This window comes from Neofelis nebulosa, chromosome 1 (genome assembly GCF_028018385.1).
Source record: "Neofelis nebulosa isolate mNeoNeb1 chromosome 1, mNeoNeb1.pri, whole genome shotgun sequence".
Classification (NCBI taxonomy): Eukaryota; Metazoa; Chordata; class Mammalia; order Carnivora; family Felidae; genus Neofelis; species Neofelis nebulosa.
In genome coordinates this window covers 97471573-97498571 of record NC_080782.1, presented here as the reverse complement: position 1 = coordinate 97498571, position 26999 = coordinate 97471573, and the positions used below count along the sequence as shown (strand labels likewise).

Genomic DNA, 26999 nt, shown 5'->3' with positions numbered 1-26999 from the left:
AAAGTAAACCTTCTCATTCATTCACTCAGCCTGGAAAAGTATGAGGATGGCAATGTATTTGCCATGTTTATCACACAAAGGAATGTGCTATCACAGATCAAGTACACACAATGCAAGATTTAGACACAGAAAGTGGCTGGTGTTTGTTGACACCAACTACACAGGAGCAGAATCAGAGAGAGCTCAGGAAACCTCACCACCATCACCTTGTGAGCCAGCCATCATGATTCTAACACTCTTCCCCCACCTCTTAGAATACACTTAAGTGTCACCCAGGGCATGAATGAGAAGGAAACACACTGATAACCCTGCTTACATTACCTTCTCATGTTTCATACAGACACTGGTGACAACTAAGCATGTAGCCAGCAATCACTCCCTTGAAAATGTATCTCTGTATTTCTGGTGCCACAGTAAGAAGAGAATGCTCATTCACGTAGGTGGTTAAAAGTCATTTTTCTCGTGGATGACGGTTCCTAAACTGATCTCTCTTGGGCATATCAAAATGTGACCCTGGGAACATGGTACCTGCATCAAATGTCAAAGTTAACAATCATCAAAGAAGCAGAACTTTCAGCTGAAAAGCAGTGTCTGGGTTCGTTCCTATCCTGGTGGAACAGTGGTGAGTACCTCCCTTGGCACATTTCCTAAGAAAGCGAGGGGAAGGGTCTACAGCAAAGACATCAGAATTGAGCCTTGGGCTGTATAACATAAGGTTCAGGCAACACATCAGAGATGTGCCTTTTCTTTTCTTTTTTTTTTCCAACTTTGAATATTTAAAAATATCCCTCTTAACTGCAGACTGTGAACTTTAAAAGAATTAAAAAAAAAAAAAAAAAACACTTTCATACTCCTCACAACCTACTGGAAAAAAACTATTTTATTTGATAAATTAGAAATTACCCTGTTCTTGGGGCGCCTGGGTGGCGCAGTCGGTTAAGCGTCCGACTTCAGCCAGGTCACGATCTCGCAGTCCGTGAGTTCGAGCCCCGCGTCAGGCTCTGGGCTGATGGCTCGGAGCCTGGAGCCTGTTTCCGATTCTGTGTCTCCCTCTCTCTCTGCCCCTCCCCCGTTCATGCTCTGTCTCTCTCTGTCCCAAAAATAAATAAAAAAACGTTGAAAAAAAAATTTTTTTTTAAAAAAGATATTACCCTGTTCTTGGGGCACCTGGGTGGCTCAGTCTGTTAAGTATCCGACTCTTGATTTCTGCTCAGGTCATGATCTCGCAGTTCATGAGATTCAGCTCAGCGTATGGCTCTGTGTTGATAGAGCAGGGCCTATTTAGGATTCTCTCTCCCTCTCTCTCTGTCCCTACCCCGCACTCACTCACTCTTTCTCTCTCTCTCTCTCTCTCTCTCTCTCAAAATAAATAAACTTAAAAAAAAAAAATTACCCTGTTCTTTCAAGGATCTTCTAGAGTATTGTTGTCCAATGGTAGTATTATGTGATCCATGTATAGCATTTAAAAATTTTAGTAAAGGAGCACCTGGGTGGCTCAGTTGGTTGAGCATCTGACTTGAGCTCAGATCATGATCTCAGGGTTCATGAGTTCAAGCCCCATGCTGGGCTGTGGGCTGACAGCACAGAGCCTGCTTTGAATTCTCTGTATCCCTCTTTCTCTGCCACTCCCCCACTCATGCTATCTCTCAAAAATAAATAAACATTAAATATTTTTTTTTAATTTTAGTAGAAACATTTAAAAAGAAGAAATTGATTTCAATAATGTATTTAATTCTACATATCCAAAACATTATCATTTCAACACATAATCAATGCAAAAAATATTAAAAATATTTTACATCCTTTTTCCTTAACACTAACACTTCAAAATCTGCTGTGTATTTTGCACTTAAAGCACATCTCAATTCAGGTACTAAGTTTTCAGCAGAAATACTTGATCTGATTAAACTATGTAAAATGTACAGATGAAAAAATAAATCTGCATGCCCGAATTATCCCAAACATACTTAAAAGTTTTCCAACAACTTAATTAACCATCAGTTCTAAATTTTCAATGAACTAAGATGAAATAAAATAAAAAATTCCATGCCTCAGTCGCACTAGCCATAATTCAAGTGCTCAAGAGAATGGCTACCATAACAGGCAGTGCAAACCTAGAGCTTTCACTTTGCTCTTCGGTCAATTCCATCAAGAACTCCCCCAGATGGGGAAAGATGCATTCACTCGTGAACAGAAAACTGAAGAAGACTAGCACACTTCTGATGAGGGAGTCCCACACTGCAGGATAAGATCACTCTCAGTTTATTCAGGAAAAAGATGATCCTCCCTGGTCTAAATAACATAAGATGATATAAAAGGCAGCTCCTTAAGTCAAAGTTCAAACTCACGAGATGTGGAAACCATGCAAATGTTTTCGAGTCAGATTGTCCGCCTCCCTTCTTGTGTCCTGGCGAATTTATGAGCACATTTATTGAGATTCACTAGGTGCTAGTTCCATATGCCTCACTCTACACAGAGTACATCATTTAATCTTGCAGCAATCCTGTGAGACAGGTGAGAGCCAGAGAGGGTGTTAATGACTTGTTCAAGGTCATACACCTAATTATAAGGTGTAGAGCTGGGAATCAAGCCCAGAAAGCCTGACTAGATTTTTTTTAAAGCCTGCCCGCTAGAAACCTTCTAATACCAACCAACACCCTAAATTCACACTTTTCAAAGATTTCTCACAATTCTCACAGAGTAGGCAGGGCAGAACAGAGGAAGTATAACTTGCGTCTCTACCAGTGAGGCAAGGAGGTACACGGCAGAGCAGTTCCTCCATCCCGTGTCCGGAGTTCCTTCCAAGGTTCCTGATGTCAGGAAGCCAGGTGGGGGATACTTGTTGCCTGCTCTTATACCACACACAGCCTCTCTTTGCCTCTCTGAATCTTCCAAACCACTCTGGGAGGAAGGGATATCCACACATAAAGAGACGGGAGATCCATCGGGTAAAGGAACACGCCTTAGGTCACACAGCCAACTGGCACCACATTTGGGGTCCCAACCTGGGTTTGCGTCCAGCAAAGATGGAGCCTCAGCCTAGGACCGCCTGATGATGAGGCTCTCCCCAGACCACAATGACTCTTTGCTCAAGAGAAACCTTTCACCAAGTGGATATAATGTGAGTAGTCACATTGCCCTGTAATTCACATGCTGTTACTTCAGGAAGGCTACTGTTATGTCTGACTTCATAAAGTTTTATTGTATTTGTATGGGATGAATTCACAATTAAAAAAAAAAAGAGACACAGAAGGTGAGTTTTATCTGGCTAAATCTTCAGAAAGGGGGATTTCAAGGGTGAACATGACTTAGCTTCTGAAGGCACTGGCAGAATGGAATTGGTTTTTTCCCCAGAGCTGGATTAAACAGGCCATCCTGGCAGTGATCTAGGGCGACAACCCACGATGGGGGACTAAATCACCACTGGAATACATGGGAAATATGGAGCCACTTAACTCAGGGGTTCACATGTGACTCTCCTCATATAATGGACAAAATGACAATTGGACCTGTTTCCACTCAAACAGACAGTGCCTGGGAGGGGAAATAAACACACTCCTCACTGGCACAGACCCGTCTCTGTTGAGAACATTTCCCCTCAAAGAACTGTGTGAGTGAAAACAGGCCTCACTACCAACCCCAATATCACCTGGCTGACAGCATCTAAAAGTCTGGACCTGAACAATACATGGTAGAGTGTTATTATTAATCAAATTTTAAACAGGCTTCTGAAAATCACATGTTCAGAAAATCACATGTAATAAATCCCTTATTTTCAACACAGAGGAAAAGATATATATTTTTATTAAAAGTCTTTATTAATAGAAAATCAGTTTCACCTATTCCCAGTAAATAAATATGGGACAGATATTTAAAGATTATCAGTTTGGTAAGGTGCCAATGATTAACCTTCACAGGACACCCACCCATCTTGGGTCAGCCCTAGCTTTCCCATGAGAACTTTGCTCAAATAATTTCATAATTCACAAGTGTTTACAGTTCCCATTAAAAAAAAAAAAAAAAAAGACAACCCAAGCTTCCTAATCTAACCCAAGCAGTAGTAACTGTTAGAATAATTCAATAACATTTGAGAAATCAACAGTTCAATTCATGATATAAGAGCGATTTTTCCTTCCCCAGAATCTGTAACCTAAAAAAAAAAATCACCTTTCCACAAATGAGATGGTGTCTGTGAATGTATTCTATGGACTCCCTGCATATGGCAGACCCTCCCAGATGGGGTGTCAATGGGTCCCACATCCAAACCACATCCTGGCTCCCTTGGCATGAGCCACAACCTCAAGTTCATAACAAGGTCCTTAGAGGACCAGGTTGAATACCGTCTCCCTTTAAGAAGCAGAGGTGGATCAAAGTCTTTTAAGATAATTATGTAATTGATTTTCCTGAATGCATACTGTAGGAGATTACTTAACCCCTGGTAACTATTACTAATATTTTCTAAAAGTAACTTTTATAAACCAGAATCCATAGACTTAAGCACAAGTCACCTATTAGTCAACTGTTTTCAACTTTTATTTAGGCGGTTCCCCTACCAGAGCTGTCATCAAGTAAAAAAAATTGGGTAATTTGAATTGGTCATCTCTACGTCCCGTTTCACAGAGAAATGGTAACAACTGGTAACGTGGCCCACAGAAAACTCAAAAGGAAAGACAACTGAAAGTCACCTGAGCCCATCATAAAGAATTTTGAAATTTGTTTATGAATAGTGACAGAACAAAAGTGTCAGAAAGGAAACATGGAAATTATAGCATTAAATTTAATACTATTTTGAAACTTTACAGGGTCTTTTATAACATTTGTGTCTATTCATCCAAGAGGTATCTCTAACAACAACAAAAACATAAAACAAACAAAAACTAGTGTTTACCATTCAAGTCCACAAGTTTGACACACTGAACCTGTTTCAAGAAGTAATTTGCTATCCAGCTGGAAAGTATATCCAAGGAATCATCATAATAAGGGTATCTGATTTCAACCACTTACCTATTGTATCTGTAGGAATGCTGGTAAGTCTCAATGATCAACTTCAGAAAAATGCCACCTGGAGAAACAAAGTGAAAAAAACTTAGATTTTTTTTTAAACGTGAAGAAGATTTAGCATACAATTTTATGTCTCATTAAAATATGTGATGTTTTAAATACTGGCCCCCAGGCAGGAGACAGTTCAACCTGCATTAGAACACAGTCACCCATCCTTGGAAACACTGATGTACTAACACAAGGTCCAAACCAGAACAAATGAGAACAGTGGGGAAGGTACAGCCCATGAATATGGACATTACTGCATCCTTTCTTTTCCCCTCACAAGGACATCAATTTGAAGGTACTGCATCCTTGAGGGCACTTTATGAACAGCCATAAAAGGTTCAAATAATTCTGAAACAAATTAAGGAATGAAATATAAAATTGTGAATGAGGAAACTACCCTGGAAGTATTCTATATCCTTTTCAGTTACTCTGTTAACTTTTTTTAAAAGGCAAACTCACAAGGATGTCCAAAACTGGAGAAAGGGAAAAATGGTCATTACAACTCTAACACAGTAAATAAAGGAGTCAAGAAATAAGAATGTCTTCAGTGATTAATTTATTTAGAAATCAAGTATTCCTTTTGGTGTTCTCAAAGTCTTGTGGTAACCCTAGAAAATTATAAGCCTATTAATATATTCACAAAGAATCCAAAAATATCTATTCAGCAAGGCTTTGAAATATTAAATATCAATGAAACAAATTTCTAATGTAAAATATCAGTTATCATTTGGTCATTTTACATGATCAGTTACATCATGCTGACATTATGTATCATATGTTGATATGTAAGATCAGCACAATGTGACATCAGATTATAACCTGTCCAGACAGGCAGTATTTCCATTGACAGATGAAAAAACTAACAATGAAAGAAACACAGAAACTTCGCCAGCATCACATACACCCAGGGTTTCCAAATTGCAATCCTTTCATCCTACCGTGCAGCCCCTTGAAAACATCTTCTACCCTAACACCTGCTAATCTACTCACTACCTCCCCAGACAGAAACCTGACATTCCGTAACACAAACACTCTGGAAAAGAAACCAACTAGCAGATAAAATGAACTTGTGCTTTTTGTATGCTTAAAAATAATTTCTTCACTTCAAAATGGTTAGCCTAATCATGCTATTTAGGGACTGTAATGTAACACTGTATAGCAGTAAACATTTAGAAATAAAGGGTTTAGAGTTCAAGAAATGGTAAGTACACAAACAGGATAAGACAGATGAAACAAAATATTTGAGAGCCTCAATTCTATTGATAAACAGAAAAGCAGGAAAAATCTTCGTGTTCATTTTCTATCATCAAACTTTCAAATATCCCATCATCAAATTTTGATAATGGAGGGTATAATATCAGGCTAAAATTTTCCACATTTATACCCAGATAACTAGTTTAACAGTAGCAGCATCAGTATTAATCTAAATGGGACCTGAGGTTGAAAAGCCAGCAAGCGGCTCAAAGGCTCCTCCATCTACATCCATCATTTTAGTTCAATAACAAATTCGAAGATAGTGAACAATGGTCATTAGGTTCCACTTTATAAAACATAAATACACAGAAGAATTCTAAACTCACAAGGTCTTTGTTATAATAGCTTAGGGGAGTTATGATTTTTTTAAATGGTTCTTTATAAGTTAATTACTAGCTAAATTCCAAGCATTTCCCACAATTTAATTTCACCCCTTCAGGGAAAGTCACAGGAAGTCATGATCAGTATTTTTATCTGAAAACTGCTTCTGTGAAATAAGCCTCTAAGATTATTACAAATGGGTCTGTTGTGATGGAGCTCTTGATCAACATTTCATTACCCCTCAAAGCTGAATCAGCACAGTTCAAAATCAAAGATAACATTTAAAAAATCTTTTGTTCGATACAACACAAGGAAAACTCTAGACGGTTAGGACAGATCTCCAGCCTCTAACAGTAATAGAGAAGGCAGAGTCATATCCTGACTCCCACCTAAAGCTTTCCAAACTCACACTGCCAGTAAAACACATTTCCTAGAATAAATAAATTTGGTCTGAAGCTCTGAAGAAAAAACGCATTTGAGAATAAGTTTTCAGTATCACGATTAACCTTTTCTGACAACAAAGTCCTATCTTGTAAAATCACCAAAATGACAAGATAACATGTGACAATAGGGCATTATGTTATTTTTATTTTCTAAAAATGTTATTTTAAAACTTCAGTAGACTAACAATATACTAAGTCATAGAGCCCTCAAAAGTTCACAAAAAAAATAATTACTGTATGAGGCATGAACTTTCAGGCACTGTTGTACATCCTGGGTGGGAATTAACTCACTTCTCACAAAAACCCTGAAGTAGGTACTAATATTATCCCACTTTAAAGACGAAGAAGCAGGCACAGAGAAGTTTAAAGAACTCTCTGGAAGTTACACGGCTTGTAAGAAGTGAAGATTCAAGTCTGTGCAAAGGAACACACTTACTCCTAACAGCTGAATTATACAGGCAGGGCAAAATAAATTTAGCCCCATTTTAAATTTGAGGGAAATGAAACTCTGAGGAATAAAGGCTGACTTCCCCCCAAACCACACCTCCAGTCAGCAACAGGGTCAAGAAGAGAACCCGGGGCATCCAACTCCAGCGTCAGCGCTATTTTTTTTTTTTTTTTTTTTTTTTTTTGCTTGTTTTTGTTTTAAATTCTGTTAATCAACATGTAACTCAGGGCAACTGGGTGGCTCAGTCGGTTAAGCGTCCGACTTGGGCTCAGGTCATGATCTCACAGTGTGCAAGTTCGAGCCATGCATCGGGCTCTGTGCTGACAGCTCGGAGCCTGGAGCCTGGAGCCTGACTCAGAGTCTGTGTCTCCCTCTCTCTCTACCCTCCCCTACTCATATTCTGTCTCTTTCTCTCTCTCAAAAATAAATAAACGTTAACAAAACAAAAACATGTAACTCAATGAAGACAGCGTGTTCTGCCTTTAATCTCAGAGAAGACACTTCAAGGTCCTCCCAAGGGCCACGGCCACTATAAGAACATCTAGTGTAGTGCATACAGAGGTGTAATCATGCTGTCATTTCGCCAGTTTCCATTTCTCTTTGTGCAATTATGTTTTCGCTTGCTGGTTAATAAACACAGAGGAGCTTATAAAAAGCAGAAATATAAGTCTTTATTATTATCATTCATTCATCTTCATTTTTATAGATCAGTAGTCTCCTTGACCATTGCAATTATTTATAACCCAAGAAAGGCAGGCATTATTTACTTAGCAAGTATCCTAAATGAAATTAAAACCATCGTTCTTTTTGCGCGTTAAGGAGTTAAAAAGTTTTTCCTTCCCATTCATCTCCATTTGGGTTGCGTGCCCTTCATGCCCTTCTGTTCCACTTCCGGAGATCAGGGGGGAGACCAGGGGGAGAAACAATAGCTGCCTTTAGGGCCTGAGCACAGCACCCACGTGATAGGCACCAGCTCTTATTTACTGAAATGAATTGAACCGCCAAAAACAGGAAGCAGAGTTGTAAGACCCCTTTCTCAGTTATAAATTTCTGTGACTTGAAATGTGCTGATTTGAGTTGTTTCATGTAACTCTGTAAAACTAGAACCAACAAGTGTAATTTATATTGGAAGTTATAGGGATAAATTTCAGCCCAACTGAAGAAAGAGTGTCATAATAAACAGAGCTACCACGCAGAGGACCAGGTCGCCTCTGGGGTAGGTTAAGAGGCAGCAGCTCATGATCACAAAAGCCAACGAAGGGGAAAGTCTTGATTACTGTCCTATAATAGAAAGAATCATTCCATGAACCACGCAATAGTTCCCTACACCCATCCTCGGCGAGAACAGGAGTTCCCACGGCAGAGGACTGGAGAAGTTAAATGATACTTGACAACTCATTTTCTCATGTGACCCACACAATGAGTAGAAGGCAGTTGGAGTGAGGGTGTGGGGCAGACGTCATTTATTATTCCTACTTTACAGACTAGGAATTTGAACCACTTACGCTAAGTCACACAATTAGTAAATGCTAGGTCCTTGCAACATGGTGCTTTTCAACCATCATACTTAGTCATCAAGGACGAGGGCAAGGAAGGGACCCTAAAGACTTGAAGCATGGAAATGAAACCAAAGGAGATGTGCTAAAAGCAAAATATGGTAAGAGCCCTGTTATTCTTACAAACTACTCTATCTCCATCTAAGAAGTACTCTGGAGTTTTTAGTAGACAACTCTCTAAGCTCTGATTTACTTGTATCGACTAAAGGAGTAATTGTCCAAATCCTACTTCACAACGCTCTGTTAATACCCTATATGCTTGTATATGGTTCACATTTTAAGGGGAGTCGGTGGCAGCCTAACAGACACGAAGAGCAGGGTCTTGTTTCTGCATCCAAAGCATAAAATGTTGTTCAAAGACAGGTCCAGGAGAACCTCACACTTACGTCTGACAACGGGAGTTTAACAGAAATGGGTCAGTCACTGAAGACTGCTGAACCTTGCAAGATTTTTTAAGGAAAGACATGAGAGTGTCAAATTTCACAAACCTGTCTACAAGCAGAGAGAGTGGCAGGTCGCCAAAGGCTGGACTGTGTTAACTCATGTGAAAGGCTGGGAACTTGAGTCTCTACAATGCCCGCCCTGCCACTCAGCCGCGCAGTGAATGACTGAAGTTCAAGTTTCTAGAGACCTCAGTCTATGAGCCAAATGTTGTTAATCACAGAAACTTCCTTTCGCTCTTAAGGAAGGAGAAACTACTTGATTCAAAAATCACATCAACATGAGGCTGTTAAAGGGTAAGTTTTTAAATATCTGAAAACAACAGAAGAACCTACCAGTGTGCCAGAAACAAGTCTGGCTCAATTATACTGCCTTTTAACACATCAGGTTTGGGCACCGTGTTCATTCACATAATTGTTAGCCTTTCCCCAACATTTAGTGATAAATCTACTGGACCAGAAGCTCCTTGAGACCACACCTTACTCTAGCTTACTTCTTTACGTATCTCCTGCACTCAGCACACTGCATGGCACAGAGTAGACATTCTGTAAATGTTTACTAAATAAATAAATGGATTATTTCCTACAGATAGAAAAGGCAGGATAGGGGGAAGAAAGAAATACAGGTTTGACCAGATGGAGAAAATCATCACAAAGATGACAGCAGGAAATCCAGGAGGAGAAAGTCCTAGAGACAAAGGATGAGTTAGCAGGCATGGAAGGCAGTGGTTACCCTGACCACACAGGGGGAGTCCTCAAGTGCGGTGTGTTTAAAAATACCAAGGTCTAGACCGACCTCCATGATATCCTTGGAATACAAGTGGTGGAAGAGGGTGACCACGGCAAGTACGTATAAAGAGTCCGTTAGTGATTCTCAGAAATACTCTTCCAAATGACAACTACTCTTAATATTCTTGGTCTTCTGTTTTTTAACCTTGAATATAGCTATGTGATCATTTTGCAAGACAGAAACACTTGTGAATATTGTCGAGCACTGGCAACGGGCAAGCCTCATCAAATACCTCAAGCACTTGTTTGAGAATAAGTCATTGAAGATGGACAGACACAGGTCATTAACAGGCACACAGAAGTGCAGCAGGCTCAGAGGGGATGCCAAGGCTAACGGGCAGCCATTCAGGTAGCATGGACCAAAAGTACAGACAAGCCCTTTCTCTGTGTGACATTTCCTAGCAGTCTGCATTCCAAATCTGGGCATAAACTTGAGATAATAACAGACCAAGATTTCTGAAAAACATGCCAAGATTTAAAGTAGAAATAAACAAAGTCTACATATTAAAAACATTTCCAAAGAGGGTAATATGGACACACTCAGGTGAGAGCATATATACAGCAAGCAGAGACACTGTTCCCAGGCTGGCCATCAATTATAATCCCCTTAAAGTCTAGGAATGAGCACTTGTGGCCTGTGGAAAGACACCAAGACCCTTGCATAGCATCACTTTCACACAGGTGAAATTCACTGAGGGGGCAAGGCTGTTACGCCATCAAAACAGGCTAACTCACCATCTTGGAAACATCTTTCCTTTAAAGGATTTGAAATCTCCTGCAAAAGAAGGCAAGAAATCCAAGAGTCTCTGCATCCAAGCAACGCTGATTCTAGTGATAAAAGACAGTGTGCTTTTGGAGGCCCGGCTCCCATATCAAACGTATTTATCCTTTTCATTACCTTGCATATGCTAAAAGCATTTATCTGTCCATTACTTTATCCACCCCTTATCAAAAATTATCTCTTGGGCACCCAATCCCTGCCAAGCACCAGGGTGACCAGAACAAACGAGGCGTGATTTGCTACTCCCAAGAGAAGTACTGTCTCTCCTGCACCCTCAGCAGTCCTCTGCCTCGGTGCCGGGTCCCAAGGGTCCACGGGTCCCAAGACAAGGTCCCAAGACCCAAGAAGCGTCTGGCAGCCATCGTGTATACCACAACATACGTGGGTCACTGCTATCTCTTCCAGGTGCACTTACATCGTCAGTTTCAAGCCTACATAACCAAAGGCTTTGAGCTTTTCTAAAACCTTGACATTAGCGAGCAAGGAACAGGATTTTGGTGAAGCAGAGCTGGAGAAGAGGAAGATTCGCACACCCCTTGGAGGGTTCAGAAGGCCTGTGTCATCTCAATAGGAGTGAGGACGACTTCTGAATACATTTCAGAGGAATAAAATCACTTCAAACTATGTGAGGACAGTATGGCGAAGCTTTTGCCACTTGCCAAGGGAAGGCTTTCAAGAAATTTGTAAAATCTCTGTAGAATAACAAAACAAAGCGTACGTGAACCCTTGGTAAACATTTTTATAAAACTCATGAATTACTACTAAGTCTTGTTCAGTAATGATGAGTGTGATTTATCAATAAAAATAAACCCCGGAACACCTCACCAGTGGAACCCTGTAACTAGGCCTGTTTCCTACAAGCACTACCCCACAAGGGAGTCCAAGCACAACCACTGCTTTCCAGGGAGGGAGGTGATGAGGTGCATACTTACTCATGAAATCTCCCAGAATAACTCTCTTACCTAAGCAAAGGAACGTACACACCAAAAAGACAATGATTTAGTTTTAAAGAATAAAAATTATTATACATAACAGAGATCTCATCACTAAACCACTGCATTTATAAAGTACTCCAAGTAAAACTTAAAGTGGTTGGGGAACAAATTCTCTAACAAATTAGAGAAAATGAAGGGGCAAATGCAGTGAAACCAAAATAATACCAAAGCTGCGTGTGGAAGGTGGCAGCGCTTTCCTGGAGGGTCCCTGCTGCATATTCATCCCATTCCTAATGGGCACCCTGACCAGGGTGACTCCAGAGCCCACAGTCCCTCATTAGAAGGGCCACAGCATGTCCTTCCTGTCCCTCCCTCCAGATACCCCATCCTCACCCTGGTGGAGACCAGCCTTCCCTCCCTGAGGCTTTCAAGTATGACAGTCTTGTGACACAACACAACAGAGATTTTTCAAAACACAAAAATGACTAATCTTCTAGGCAAGATGGCAGAGGCTTCTGTAACAGCTCTCAGAACCAGAACCTGCCATGATTGTCTTTATAATCAGAAAGGAAGGACACAGGATAAGGGGGATGTGAGGAAGCAATGCTCTCAGGGAGGCAGCACCTGGGAAGGAGAGAAAGGGGAAAGCCTAACCTTCTTTCTCCCATATTTCCCTTCCCAAGGACAGCATTTAAAGTCATACTAATGGAATCTGACTTCTTAGAACACACCCGATCCCAGCTCACTTATCCTAGGGATTTGCTGACCACTCTCCTTCACAAGTCACGGTGCTGTGATCCCTCATTATGTGGCCTGCTTTGACCCCATATCTGACGTCGTGTCCTCCAAACTTCAGTGTTGAGGCTCCAGGGCCTCTGCCTGTGACCGTTTGCCTCTACGTCTTCCCCATCTCCATACATGAAAATCCACTCAAGACCCAACTCAAGTGCCATCTTCTCTGAAGTTTTCTCTAAAGTTACTCTTGCCTTTGCCCTCTTCCCACTCCTCCGTTCTCCGAGCTCATGCAGACCTCTGGGCATGGTTCTATGTCACACCCAGCGTACTGGATAATAATTATTTGCTTGTCTGCCTCCCTGTTCCAAGCCCACCCACCCAACTGCTAACATTTATAAATGGTGTCTTAGGCAACATTATAAAAATGGCCATGACTCAGTCCTTCACTAGGAAAGACTAACAGGGGCACCTGGGTGGCTCAGTTGGTTGAACATCTGACTCTTGGTTTCAGCTCAGGTCACGATCTCACAGTTTCATGGGTTCAAGCCCCTTCTCAGGCTCTGCACTGACAGTAATGAGCCTGCTTGGGATTCTCTCTCCCTCTCCGTCCGCCCCTTCCCAGCTCATACCATCTCTTTCTCTCTCTCAAAATAAACAAACTTTAAAAAAAAGACTAACAGAGGGTGAGGCAGGACCTCCCCAAATCACAGATATTCACATGCCTTGTCCCCTCATCTCATTCAAGTCTCTGTTCAAAGGTCACCTCCTTCTCTGATCACCCTACATAAAAAAAGCACAACACACATCCTCTCAGTCTGCAGCACCGTCTGCCACCCTTACCTGGCCTTATTTTTCTCCAAAGCTCTCCCCACTGCCTAAGAGCCATCCACAGAGACAGAAGGATAATAGAGATGTATCTAGATTTACAGATAGAAAGGTTGTTTTTTAAGTTAGTTGTTTGCCCACGAGAATATTAGCTCCATTAAGATAAGACCTTTATTGGGGCGCCTGGGTGGCTCAGTTGGTTAAGCGGCCGACTTTGGCTCAGGTCCTGATCTCGCGGTTCGTGAGTTCAAGCCCCGCGTCGGGCTCTGTGCTGACCGCTCAGAGCCTGGAGCCTGTTTCAGATTCTGTGTCTCCCTCTCTCTCTCTGCCCCTCTCCTGTTCATGCTCTGTCTCTCTCTGTCTCAAAAATAAATAAACATTTAAAAAAAAAAAAAAGATAAGACCTTTATTTATTTATTTTCCTTTTTTTTTTTTTTTTTTAGGTTTATTTTTGACAGAGTGAAAGTGAAGGAGGGGTGGAGAGAGATGGGAACAGAGGATCCAAAGCAGGCTCTGACATGATAGCAGCGAGCCCCACGCGGGGCTCAAACTCACAAACTGGGAGATCATGACCTGAGCCAAAGTCAGACCCTCAACCGGGACTGAGCCACCCAGGCGCCCCTAAGACAAGACCTTTAATGTGCTTTAGTTTGTGCTATATAGATCCCTAATTTCTGGAGTAGCACTTGAGACAGCGAGCTCTCAATGAGTATCAATTGGTGAACACATGCGTGGGCAGATGATAATGTCTTGACCAAAACAGGAAACCAAGGGAAAAAAGGAGATCAGGTGAGGATATGGAAAAAAATTTGCTCATTGAGGCTTGAAGGTCCTGGTTGGGCAAAGAGGGAAGGGAGATTCAAGCAGGCATGGTGGGGAACTGAGGAAAGATTAGTGCAGGTGATATAGTTTGGGGAATTGGCATCATATAGGAGGTGATTGGAGCCATAGGTAATGGTGAGATTACCTTGAGAAAACCATGTGCAGTGAGTAAGGGAAGAGCTGGCTATTAAAAGCCTCTACCTCGTAGGGATGTGTGTACTTGTACCGAAGGAATGGGTGTTTGTGAAATTCCCAATCTCTCCATCTCTTCAAGGCTTAGCCAAATTACACAGCAGATGCTCAATAAATACTTACTGAATATATGAACGCTTTTAAGACTGATAAAGACCATTTTTAGTGCCACCTTAGCCTAGAGCATTTGGGCATAACGTGGATTAGAGAACTGTATGTTTACACAGGCTGTGTTTTCCTTTTGGAGGACTCTGAGTTACTCCAGTATAATTGAAGATGAAGAGATTCTCCAGCATTACCTAGAGCATGAAATAACACTGTCTTCCTTTTTTTTTTTTTTAATTTTTTTTTTTTTAACGTTTATTTATTTTTGAGACAGAGAGAGACAGAGCATGAATGGGGGAGGGTCAGAGAGAGGGAGACACAGAATCCGAAGCAGACTCCAGGCTCTGAGCTGTCAGCACAGAGCCGGACACAGGGCACGAACTCACGGACCGCGAGATCATGACCTGAGCCGAAGTCCGCCGCTTAACCGACTGAGCCACCCAGACGCCCCACGCTGTCTTCCTTTTTATTATCTAGTGGGGCAAAGACAACAGGCAGGAACATTATTACCAGAAATGGGGTATGAAAGGCAAAAACTCATTGCTACAAGGTCCGTGAACATGAATGTCTACCATGGTGCAAGCACTGTAGTTACAGATTTAGACCTACATTCACAAGGAGGGGGGAAAAAAAAACTTGCTGCCACAGACTAAAGAGTAGTGACAATGTGGCATTTGTGCTAAACTCAAAGGATGAGTTAAATGTAAAGGTCCAATTTCAAGAAAGAAGAAAACAATCACTGGTTGGCTTACGTGGTTTGCTTTTAAGTTTGTGGCTAACTATAGCTTAACTAAAAATAAGCACCCAAAGTCCATGATGGGAAGACAAACGTCACTATGAGTGGCCCATTCAGAAGAGTTAGTCAAGGAGGCAAAGTCCAACACCAATACCAACGAACCACTGAAGCAACTGGGCCAAATGCCTGCTGTAAGCGATGTCGGGTCTTTCCATGGAGGGACCCTGAGGGTTCCACTGTCAGGGCAGAGAAGGAAGCGAGCAGAATTCGCCCCCAGCTACAACTAGAGTATCTCTGCTTTTGCCTCTTTTTCTTTTCTACACTGGAACTCCACAGAAAATTGGGTTTGAAGAAAGCACTCACTGTTACAACAAACATTTTGAAAGCCACGGACCTGGCAAAAATTAATTCTGGGGATAAAAAGCAACAAAAGTTTTAAAATTCTAATGTTTATACCCATTTTCACACTTGGCTCATTAAGAGTATGTTAATGGTGATCATGGTGGGGGTCGTTTGTGCAGTGATTAAGAGATGCGTAAGTTTTCTAATTCTGCAATGTTTGAATTCTGTAGAATCAAAACGAACACTTCTCTCACCAAAAAAAAAAAAAAAAGTGTTTGAGATACTTTATTCCAGACTACTTGTCTTTCCTATTGTTCATAGAAAAGAAGTTATAACTAAATTTAATTGCTTCCCGAGGCAAAAATGAAATCCTTTGGCTTCATACGTTGCTGTGTTTGTGCTAAGAAACAAGAGAAAATGTTCCATATTTAATTAATAGTAAACACCTATTCACATAGCACCATTCTCTAGGGGAATTATATGCATTGGAATAATATTTTTTCCCCAACTTCTGTAAGATGCCTATTCCTTTACCGATGCAAATCAAGGGTTTCAAATTTTTATTAAAAAACTGTTTAAATGAAGAAATGAGAACAAGTAGAGGAAACGGATGATGATCTTAAGAACTTAAAAGTGAATTTCTCTTCTATTTTTTTTTTTTTTTTAACGTTTATTTGTTTTTGAGACAGAAAGAGACAGAGCATGAACAGGGGAGGGGCAGAGAGAGAGGGAGACACAGAATCTGAAACAGGCTCCAGGCTCTGAGCGGTCAGCACAGAACCCGATACGGGGCTCGAACTCACGGACCGTGAGATCATGACCTGAGCCGAAGTCAGACGCTTAACCGACTGAGCCGCCCAGGCGCCCTGTGGATTTCTCTTCTAATGGAGCTTCTCCCAGTTTCCGAAAAGGAGGACAGCATATTCACGTCGAGAACTATGGAGCACTATTTCAATACTCTCTACTCTAACTTAGCGTAGGGAGTTTTGTCTTCAGACCGGAGAGACCCACAAACAGCAGGCTCTGGCTCACAGCGAATATTTCACATTTTCCTTTTAGCTGTTAAATATGCAAGCTGGGGGCCCTCTAGCCACCAACATGAATGCCAAGCTGTCCACTACCAGGACAAAGGCCCTACGAGGTCCCAGGAGGGAAAGCTGAGTCCGGATATCCTTCCACACTCTAACCCTCCCTGGGACCCATGGTATACATGTGAGAGGCAGCTGGTCGAGGTTAAAAGTACAGTCTGGCCACATAGCCCCGCCTAGCTAACTGGCCCACAGAGCAACTGAACCCTGACCTTGGCCTCACCATCCCCATTCTCTAACCAAATGTGTTAACTGGCTGCAGATTCTTGAACTATGTCTCAGAGGCGTTCCCAAACTAACACGCGCACACACACACACGCAAATGTACAAGTGATAGGACATAATTTTCTCTAGTGAGGAAAAATGGTTTTATTTATTAAGAGCTAACCACTTAGTAGCAAATTTGACTACAATCAATGGTAAACAAGAACCTACAATGGCTTAAATCCCTTTCTCCACAAGACTCTTCTGTGTTAGAGGGTTGGAGATGCCTCACTGAAATCTCTGGAAAACATTTTCTTGAGGCAATTCTGCTGATGCATCAATTCTGGTTCCCAAGCTTTCATCTGCATGAACTGAAGACTATTCATGATAGAACAGGATGACTCTTCCTTCAGCCAGGCCTTCTGCTCTGGCTGTGTGCAATCCTCAGTCACCAAAATGCTACCACCTCGATGCTTTCTACGAGTAACTCAGAACTACCTAGGGCAGGAAGGACATCAGCGATGATCTAACACAAAGCCATCATTTCACCAAAGCAGTCCAGAGATGTGAAGTGACAAAGTATTGGTGGCAGCCTGGGAACAGCAAATAAGGCCCTCTCTCCTAATCCCGTGTTCCTGTCAGGGGATTAAAAACCAGATTCCTTAGGACCGCCACCCCCCAGGGTGGGGGAGGGGGTGTGTTCAGATGTGCCTCAGAAACCATGGGGCAGGAGGTGGCTGGGGGTTAATTCCCCAGAACGGCTACAGTTTCATATATTAGGGTTAAACACAAAATTTTATATGAAAGAAAGGGTTTCACTATAAATAAACAAACAACTTGAAAACCACCACATGGCAGAACTAACTTCAAATAAAAGGAAAGTTAAAAGAGAGAAAGAACTAAAAACATAGGATCTTATTTTAATGAATGTGTCCTTTCTTAAACAGAACAAGGAAAGAAAACAGTACTAAAACCAAATGTTATAGCTTAGAGTGTTCTCCTTTATTTTTGCCTGCCCAAAAAAATAAAACAAACAAACAAACAAAAAAACAAAAAAGACAAAGAGAAGAAAAACAAGGGGAGATATTTTAGTTTCTAGCTCCCTGGGAAAGTCTTAAATCCGTATTGCACTGACTAGACAATTTCAGGAAATAGAGTCACAAAGGACATTAACTTCCTAATTTAAATTCCTAAGCTAAATCCTTACTAAAAAAGAATTGAAAAAAGAATAATTTTCATAAACTGTGCAAAAAAAAAATCCATATTCTGCTCTCCTGCTTTCAGTGTCCTAAATAAACAAGTCCTTCTTACAGGTGTTCATAAGCCCTCAAACTGTGTCTCTTTAAGGTCAGTAGGCAGGAGGGAAACTGGTTTGTCACTGTGTGGTAGGCTAGAGCTGGACACAATTTGCCGAAGGAGGAGAAAGCCCTGGGGATACTGGAAATCCAACAAGTCACCAAGAACTATGCTCGCTGTGGTTTGGCATTCCACAAAGAATCTTTCCTTTGACTTTTTAATTTTTGTCATTCTAGACTCAGACTGGATCCAGATGATTTAAAAATCTTGCTTCAGACAATCTTCTTAACTCTCTACAGTTAATAGCTTCCAATGACATTGTACCAAACAACCTCTTTGCATTTTATAGGCATTTTAAAGCCAGCAAACTAATCATTTAGTAATGCAATAATTCTTTACAGGAAGTGTCCTCACACTAAGCACAGTTCTTTGGGGAGTTTGTTAATATGCTCAGTCAAGTCAGCTCTGCTGAAGCCAAGTATCCTCTTCAGTGCTATCCTCTGAAAAGATCGAATGTCACTTATAACTGCTCTTACTCCCTCCCTCCCACTCACTCCTCTAAGTTTCCACAGGCAACATTAGCACAATGCAAATGAGAGACACAGCCATTTCTAAGCACCAGGAGCTCAACACATTTTTAAGAAGCTAAAAGATATGGTGGCAAAGTACTGACTTCCCTTATGCTCTACGGATATATGAATATTAACACAAGTTGTTCTATAAACTTGGAACGCTGCAGGAGGCCATCTTGGTTAGATTCCAAGCAGCCTTACTGAAGTGACCTAATTTTTATGTTCTACTTTTGAAGACCTCCAGGACAGAAATTCCACAATCTCCATTGGTAGCCTGACTTGTGGTTTAATTTCCTTCAGAGTCAAAGGGGACTGGTTCTCTCAACTTTTTTAAAAAAGTGAAACAAGAACTAAACTCTTGTGAAAGATGTCATTTGAACCCTGAAATTCATAAATGGAACAACACAAAGGTGAACAACTGAGAATTAGGTTATAGGCTAAAGCACAGGGTGAAACGTCCCCAGGTACTAAAGCTGGTCACGCTGCTCTTTCCTGCCCAGATGAGTGCCTCCCATATGTCTGCATTCACGACTCACGTTCACAAGTTTACGAAATGATGCTACAGAGCACCTGGGTGGTTCAGTTGGTTAATTGTCTGGCTCTTGATTCCGGCTCAGGACATGTTCTCACAGTCATGAGATCAAGCCCTGAATCGGGCTCTGTGCTGGTCGTGGAGCCTGCTTAAGAGTCTCTCTCCCTCTGGGGCACCTGGGTGGCTCAGTCGGTTAAGTGTCCAACTTCGGCTCAGGTCATGATCTCACGGTTCATGAGTTCGGGCCCCATCGGGCTCCTGCTGACAGCTCAGAGCCTGGAGCCTGCTTCGGGATTCTGTGTCCGTGTCCCCCTCCCTCTCTGCTCCTCCCCTGCTCATGCCCTGTCTCTCTCTCAAAAATAAACAAACATTAAAAAAAAAAACAGTCTCTCTCCCTCTGCCCCACTAATGCTTACACTATCTCTCTCTCAAAAAAAAAAAAAAATTGTACAAAAACAAATAACTCTACAGTATGGAATTGTTGAATCACTATATTGTACACCTGAAATTAATCTAACACTGTATGCTAGATTAAAATTTAAAAAAAGAAAAAAGAAAAAAAAGAAATGAGTACAGTTCCTGGAAGGAAACTAGCTCATGTGCAAGAAAGAAGTATTTCCTAGTCACCAGGGAAAATCTTTCCCAGGCCTTCCACACTTCCCAAATGAGAAGCAATTGTGTTTCTTGGTTTCCTTTTCCTTTTCTATTTTTCTAAGAATCCCCAAAGCAGTATCATACTCAGGTTTCCTAAAAATTTTTTTAAGGTGAACTTTCCACTGAACTACACTCCTTGAAACAAGTCTTCTGGAGATTTTGCCCTTGGCCTCCTGGAATTTTTCAATGAAATTCAAAAGAGATGTTTACCTGACCCCAAATGTTAGCCTAATGAAGACTCTGTTTTTAATTCCTTGAACTCTTCTCTTTCTCTTTTCTTGTCATGCCCTCTGGGAAATAAAGACACATACAGATGTTGGCTTGACCTCAACTGGCAAACACCAAGTTAATAGAGTTCTAATAGTTGCTCAAGAACTTGGACAACGTCACAAAGATTAATTACACCTCCTTCTCTGGCATGGTCCTTCATACTTCACCTTTTTAGAAGATCAATGTAAAGATATAAAATGCCAGCACACTATCTTTGTGACAAAAACAAGACGCCAATCACTGGAAGAATAAAAGGAATATTATGGGTTTCTCAAAAGCAATAAGAGAGCAGAAAAAACAAAACAACAAAACAAAACCTGTGACCTACAGGGTAGGAAGGAGGAGGAGTTAAAACCATTTTCTGCCAATTAAAGAGTCCAAATGAGGTTGAGTGCGGGCTCTCTCTGGCAGGTGGCATCATAGAAATGTAGAAATTGGGCACCTACAGCTAGGGTTTAGTTGATAATTTCCTTTTCTTGCAAGAAGGAAGGTTCCCGGCATAGAGATTTGGCAATTCCATTTCCAACAGTCGCATTTACCCCTGCTTAGGAGTGGCCTGGCTCATTACACATAAATACACAGCCAAGTCAGATGTATTTCAGACACTTCTTCCCCCATCTTTCCTGGCACTTACCTCTACCAACACATCAAGGGGTGAGATCGATGGCTTCATTTTACTGCCAAGTTTCTCTGAGAAATATCTTCCAGAAATGATTTAGGTATGAGGCTTCTGACACCATTTCACTCTACTCCATCTCAAACTCTTGGTTCCCAGGAGCCTATCTGCTCCTAACTACCTGGGTTGTAATAAGGCAAAACTACGATACGATCCATCAACAACGCACCAAGTCCAGCTCTCTGCCACCTAAGGACTATAATCCAGTAGCAGGGACACTGCCAATTCACAAATAGCTTCATTTCAAGCAGATCCTTCTAAGCAAGGTGGTATAATAGTGAACACTAACTAAAAGCCAGTGCAAACGTGGAGTTTACTTCCTCCACCTTTTTGAATCTGACTCCACAAAGGAGATGAAAATTGCCCTCATGCAAAGGAAAAAGGCCTTCGTGTGGCCTGTGAAGTGCCCTGAGTTCAGTGGTTTGCTATTTGTTACGGCCTGGTTGTTTCCCTGCACTGCGGGTCGAACCAGTGCAACCACCTGGAGCCATGGCTGGAATCTTCTCAGATTTCAGGACCAAGACAAGTATAAAGATGAAGTTACACAAATGCCCACCATAAATGAGTAGTTTCTACTGTTGACTGGCTAGACTGATTGCTCTTTAGCATCTCATGTAATACAAATTTCATTTATATCCTAGCTCAGTATATCCAATCAAGGACTTCAATGGGGATCTCTAGGTGAGGAAAAAAAAACACACAAATCACTGGAGTTTCCTCATCTACAGGAATGAGAAGCAAGATGTTGGAGGATGGTGATGGTGGAGGATATATATCTACAATGGAATACTAGCAGTAAAAGGGAATAAGTAAGCAAATAAACAAATATCTTCAACCTGTTTATTTCATCCAGCTCAACTCAGACTGGTTACTTCTTTATCCCTGGGCCACTCTGCATAAACACGAGCCCCAGAATTAAGAACAAGGAAATTTATTTTGTTCCCATTCCATTCAGAGTTTCATTGACTAAGTTTAATATTAATGGCTTAGGGGTTTTTGTGCTTGTCTGTTTTTGTTTTTGTGTGATAGTGTGTTTTTGAGTGATAGTTTTAAAAATGGCTTTTCTTCGGGGCGCCTGGGTGGCGCAGTCGGTTAAGCGTCCGACTTCAGCCAGGTCACGATCTCGCGGTCCGTGAGTTCGAGCCCCGCGTCAGGCTCTGGGCTGATGGCTCGGAGCCTGGAGCCTGTTTCCAATTCTGTGTCTCCCTCTCTCTCTGCCCCTCCCCCGGTCATGCTCTGTCTCTCTCTGTCCCAAAAATAAATAAAAAAGCGTTGGAAAAAAAAAAATTATATAAAAAAAATGGCTTTTCTTCTAGATGCTAAAGGAAGGATCTTTAGTCTTAGTTTATGTGGAAACCATCTGGCCTAAATGATGATTTGAAGCTCTCAGCAAGCAGCTGATTTCAAGGACATTGTATATGGAATAGGCAATCTAAACTCAAGAACATCGTAGCTGGGGAGGGAAGGAGCTAACTGGTCTAGGATTTTCATAAAATTTAGACTAAAACTGACAAAGTTAGAAGAGAAGCATCCTCTAGTCTTTCAAGTTCCCCATGAGTAAGAAAAGACACAAGGATGAAAAACTTACCAAGAAACGTAAGGAAAAGAGCAAGAACATCTATTGGTAAGTACTTCCCATTACACTGAAAATGAGGGAAGTGGGGTGACCCGAGCTTTTGGGTCCTCGTGTGGGCCTGTCTCTACCAGTTTCTAGGAAATGAGATGAGATGATACTTGCCCAGTCCCGGAGAAGTGATGTGGGGGAACATAAAGTCCCTCTTTGGTTCTCCTTGGGATAAAAATATCCCATCCATATGAAGATTATGAAGATCCATAAATCTTCAAAGGATGAATTAAAAGATTAGCTCTGGACAGAGGCTATGAGTGCCATTGGCCCCAGGAAGGCATGGGGGTCAGCAGGCACCACAGGCCCAGCCATCTCCATTGCTGCATGAGGCAGAAGAATCTTCAAAGTTTAAACTGGGGTATGTGGAATGAATAGGAAACAGATGATAAAAGAAGTTCAATAGCTGTTCTCCGTGGAAACTAGCCCCCAGGAAGCTATCATGGGCGTGTGTAACATGGGAAGGTCAAGAGGGGATGTTCAGCCTGAAAACAGCCCAGCCACGCATGGGTCCACAGAGAATTTTCTGCAGTCAAAACCTTAAGAGCACTGAGAACCTTAGCAGGAGAACAATCTTCCTCCTCTTCACTATCATGCAAAGACTGAGGCCTTGCTAGGTGCCATGGAGCTACACACTTAGTATTTATTGCCATGAGTGCTGACTCAAAGGGGCACATGCACCCCAATGCTTACAGCAGCACAATCAACAATAGCCAAATTATGGAAAGAGCCAAATGTGCATCGACAGATGAATGGATAAAGAAGATGTGATATATATCTACAATGGAATACTACTTGGCAATGAAAAATTAAATCTTGCCATCTGTGACAACATGGATGAAACTGGAGGGTATTATGTTAAGTGAAGTCAGTCAAAGACAGACAGATATCACATGATTTCACTCGTGTGTGGAACTTGAGAAACTTAACAGATAGGGGAAGAGAAGGAAAAATAAGATAAAAACAGGGAGGCAAACCATAAGGGACTCTTAAATACAGAGAACAAACTGAGGGTTGATGGGGGTGGGGAAAACAGGTGATGGGCATTAAGAAGGGGACTTGTTGGGATGAGCATTGGGTGTTATATGTAAGTGATAGATAAATAAGTAAATAAATAAATAAATGAGAGACAGAGAGACAGAGAGAGAGAGAGACAGAGAGAGAGAGCGAGCACTTATCTCCATGGAACACCCACAACAATTACATTAGACAGCCATTAACTCCATTATATAGATGGGGACACTGGGAGTTAGGGTGGGATGGGTCAAGTACCTTGCCCAAAGTCATACAGCCAACAAGTAGCACAGACCCTTCTCACACTACCTCCCAGTGGTCAAAAAGGCAAGGCAGGGGCACCTGGGTGGCGCAGTCGGTTAAGCGTCCAACTTCAGCCAGGTCACGATCTCACGGTCCGTGAGTTCGAGCCCCGCGTCAGGCTCTGGGCTGATGGCTCGGAGCCTGGAGCCCGTTTCCGATTCTGTGTCTCCCTCTCTCTCTGCCCCTCCCCCGTTCATGCTCTGTCTCTCTCTGTCCCAAAAATAAATAAATAAATAAAATTTAAAAAAAAAAAAAAAAGGCAAGGCAACACCAGAGCTGAAAGTGGGAGGAATGGTAAGGCCATTTTTATCCAATGCTTTTCCGTCTCTAAAGGACTTGAGGAGGAAGAACAGCACCAACTCTGGAGTTCAGATTCTTGGGTTAAAACCAGCTTCACCATTTGCAGTTTGGGGATGTAAAGATCCCATGGGTGGCCAGTAACTGCCCATTTCATTCTCCTTTCCCGGGAGCAACTTACTCCAACCTCTAAGAACTTCTGCCCTCATCTCTACCATGGAATCATCATCATGTAATCTCACCAGGCAACTGTTAAGGATTCAGTGAGATGGTTTTATGATGATAAGGCAGTACACAAAGACTAACTGCTGCTATTCCATTTGATTTTCATGTTGTCTTCTTTGCAGAAAGCACTATGCCATCTGGGTTTCCAGAGGCACGGTGTGGAGTACAGAGCAGTGGCACCTGTGTCTCACTAACACAGCAACTGAAGCCCAGCACATGGAGCCATCACACAGCCGTGTTGCCCTGCCACCCATCTTCTGCTCCTTCCTCCACCCTTTATCTCAGTCACCACAAAACCTCACAGGCTCAGGCAACTGAGTCTGTAAAGAGAACTACCACTCAGCACAGTGAAGTGTCCCCACAGTGGTCCCATGCAAGGCTGGGACTCACTCCTGCTCCCCCACCCTGACAGGAGGTATACATATCAAATAAAATACCAGCATAAATTTCTGGACTTTATAGGAAAAAAAGAGTTGCTCCTTAAATTTTGTCCCACTACTCAATTTAGGGTCCTCTGTTTAATGATACAGTATGAGCTCTGTTTTCTAGCAATTATTTGGAAAGCTCTGGAAAAGGGCATTTCAGTATAACAAGAACTAGAATTTTTTTTTTCAATTTTTAATGTTTATTTATCTTGTGAAAGAGTGAGTGAGTGTGGGAGAGGGGCAGAGAGAGAGGAAGACAGAGAATCCAAAGCAGGCTCCATGCTGTCAATGCAAAGCCCAATGCAGGGCTCGAACCCACAAACCCTGAGATCATGACCAGAGCCAGAGCTGGATGCTCAACCAACTGAGCCACCCAGGTGCCCTTAGAATTTTATTTTTATACATACCAAGACTTGGAATATTCTTTTTAATTATTTCTGCTGCCTAATAAAGGTTTAATGGATTTTAAAACTCAGTAAGCATATTTCTTTACTGGAGGTGGGAAGAAACCTAGTAGTTATTGCTTCAGAAAGAACAACTGTTAGATGACTATCACTACTCCTATCATTCCAATCTTGTCCTTCATTAGTAATACCAAAGGCATTTCTTACAGTCATTAAAGCCTTTGCCATATGAATGGTGAAAAACAGGTATGAAACAAGGCAAGTCTAAAAACTTTGCTCATGTTAAAATATCTGTTGCACAGCCAATTAAAGTTGGGTCATAGAGACTCACATTTTCCACAATCTATCTGCTGGCACTGTTGATGTCTGTTGGCAAAGAAGCCGATCAGGCCCATCTTACTAAATAGGACAACCAAAGCCTATGTTAGACACTGCACGCTAGCTGTTAGGGAAGAATTTCACTGCTTTTAAGACCTGTGGGCAAACAATAAATGATACAAGAGGAAAAGACCACCAGGAAATGCCGACACCTCCAACCTCTGCTTTTGTCTCTGCATCCCACACCTCTTGGACACAGGGACTCGGGTCTGAATCCTAAATATCCTATACTCACATGTAAGCCATTATGAGTAGCTGTTCTTGAAATTTAATTCCACATCTGCTCCTCTGCAGCCTTTAGAAATCTTATAAATTTCTCTGACAACTGTTTGCAAAGGCCATAATCACAGGCATCTGTAACTGGATCCCCAGCTACAGGGCAAAAACACCACATAATTCCAGCAGGCTTTTGGCCCAACCTTATTTGGTTTCTTGTCTCTCTTGCTCTCTTTAAAATTGCGCTGAGCCTTCAATTTGCAGAGAGAGCTGATTAGCACTGGAAGAAGGAGGCCCAGGTCCTCTGCACCATCCCTAACACATAGACGTGAACAAATCCTCATCATCTCCCGTTTGGTTGTGGCTGCTCAGGCACGTTTAGAAAGAGGCCTCAAGACTGTGGCAGGAGACCGTGTGAGCAAACAGCAAGTGGGGGTCCCTGGATCACTTTGGTTCCTCCCCGGTGGCTCCAAACTCCCAAAGGGAGGCATGAGGATGCACAATGGCTCCAAGTAGCCTAGAAAATAGATGCATTAGGACTTTTCCAACTCCTGCATTTGGGTCGCTCAGAAGCTGTGTGGCTCTGGGGCTGGATCTGCCCTTTCTAATTATAGTTGGCCACTGGCATGACATGTGGTCTTAAGCAACACAATGAACTTCCCTGTGCCTGTTATGGATTTAAAATTTTTAATAGCATCCACTTCTTAACAGGATTCGTGTACTGTTCTAATCTTTTATTCTAGAAACACTCACAAGAATCAGGTGGGACAAGTTCTCTCACCAATTCAGCCACATACTGACTCAGTAACCCTGGGCAAGCCACCTCCCCTCTTGGAAACCTCGGTTTTCTATCCCAATTTCTTGCCATCTCTGATTTTTTATGAGGAACACGTGTAACAAGGTAAACAGAAGTGTTCCTCAGAGAACAAAGCGTAAACATCTAGGATTATTATGTCATCCTTACGATCTTCAAAAACTCCATTCCACGGTTAAGAGCCCTAGAGCCAGACAAGCAGGGTTAACACAAGTTATTTAACTATTCTCGCCT

The 26999-nt window shown here is 41.9% G+C and overlaps 1 protein-coding gene across 3 annotated transcripts in view; it reads right to left on the bottom strand.

Moving 5' to 3' along the window:
* LHFPL2 (LHFPL tetraspan subfamily member 2) overlaps positions 1 to 26999 on the bottom strand; it is a 170114-nt gene that overhangs the window by 81942 nt on the left and 61173 nt on the right. For all 3 annotated transcript variants that reach the window (XM_058728916.1, XM_058728915.1, XM_058728923.1), the window contains one exon: positions 5005 to 5062. The gene's annotated coding sequence lies outside the window, so the exon portion shown is untranslated. The remainder of the gene's footprint in view (positions 1 to 5004; positions 5063 to 26999) is intronic.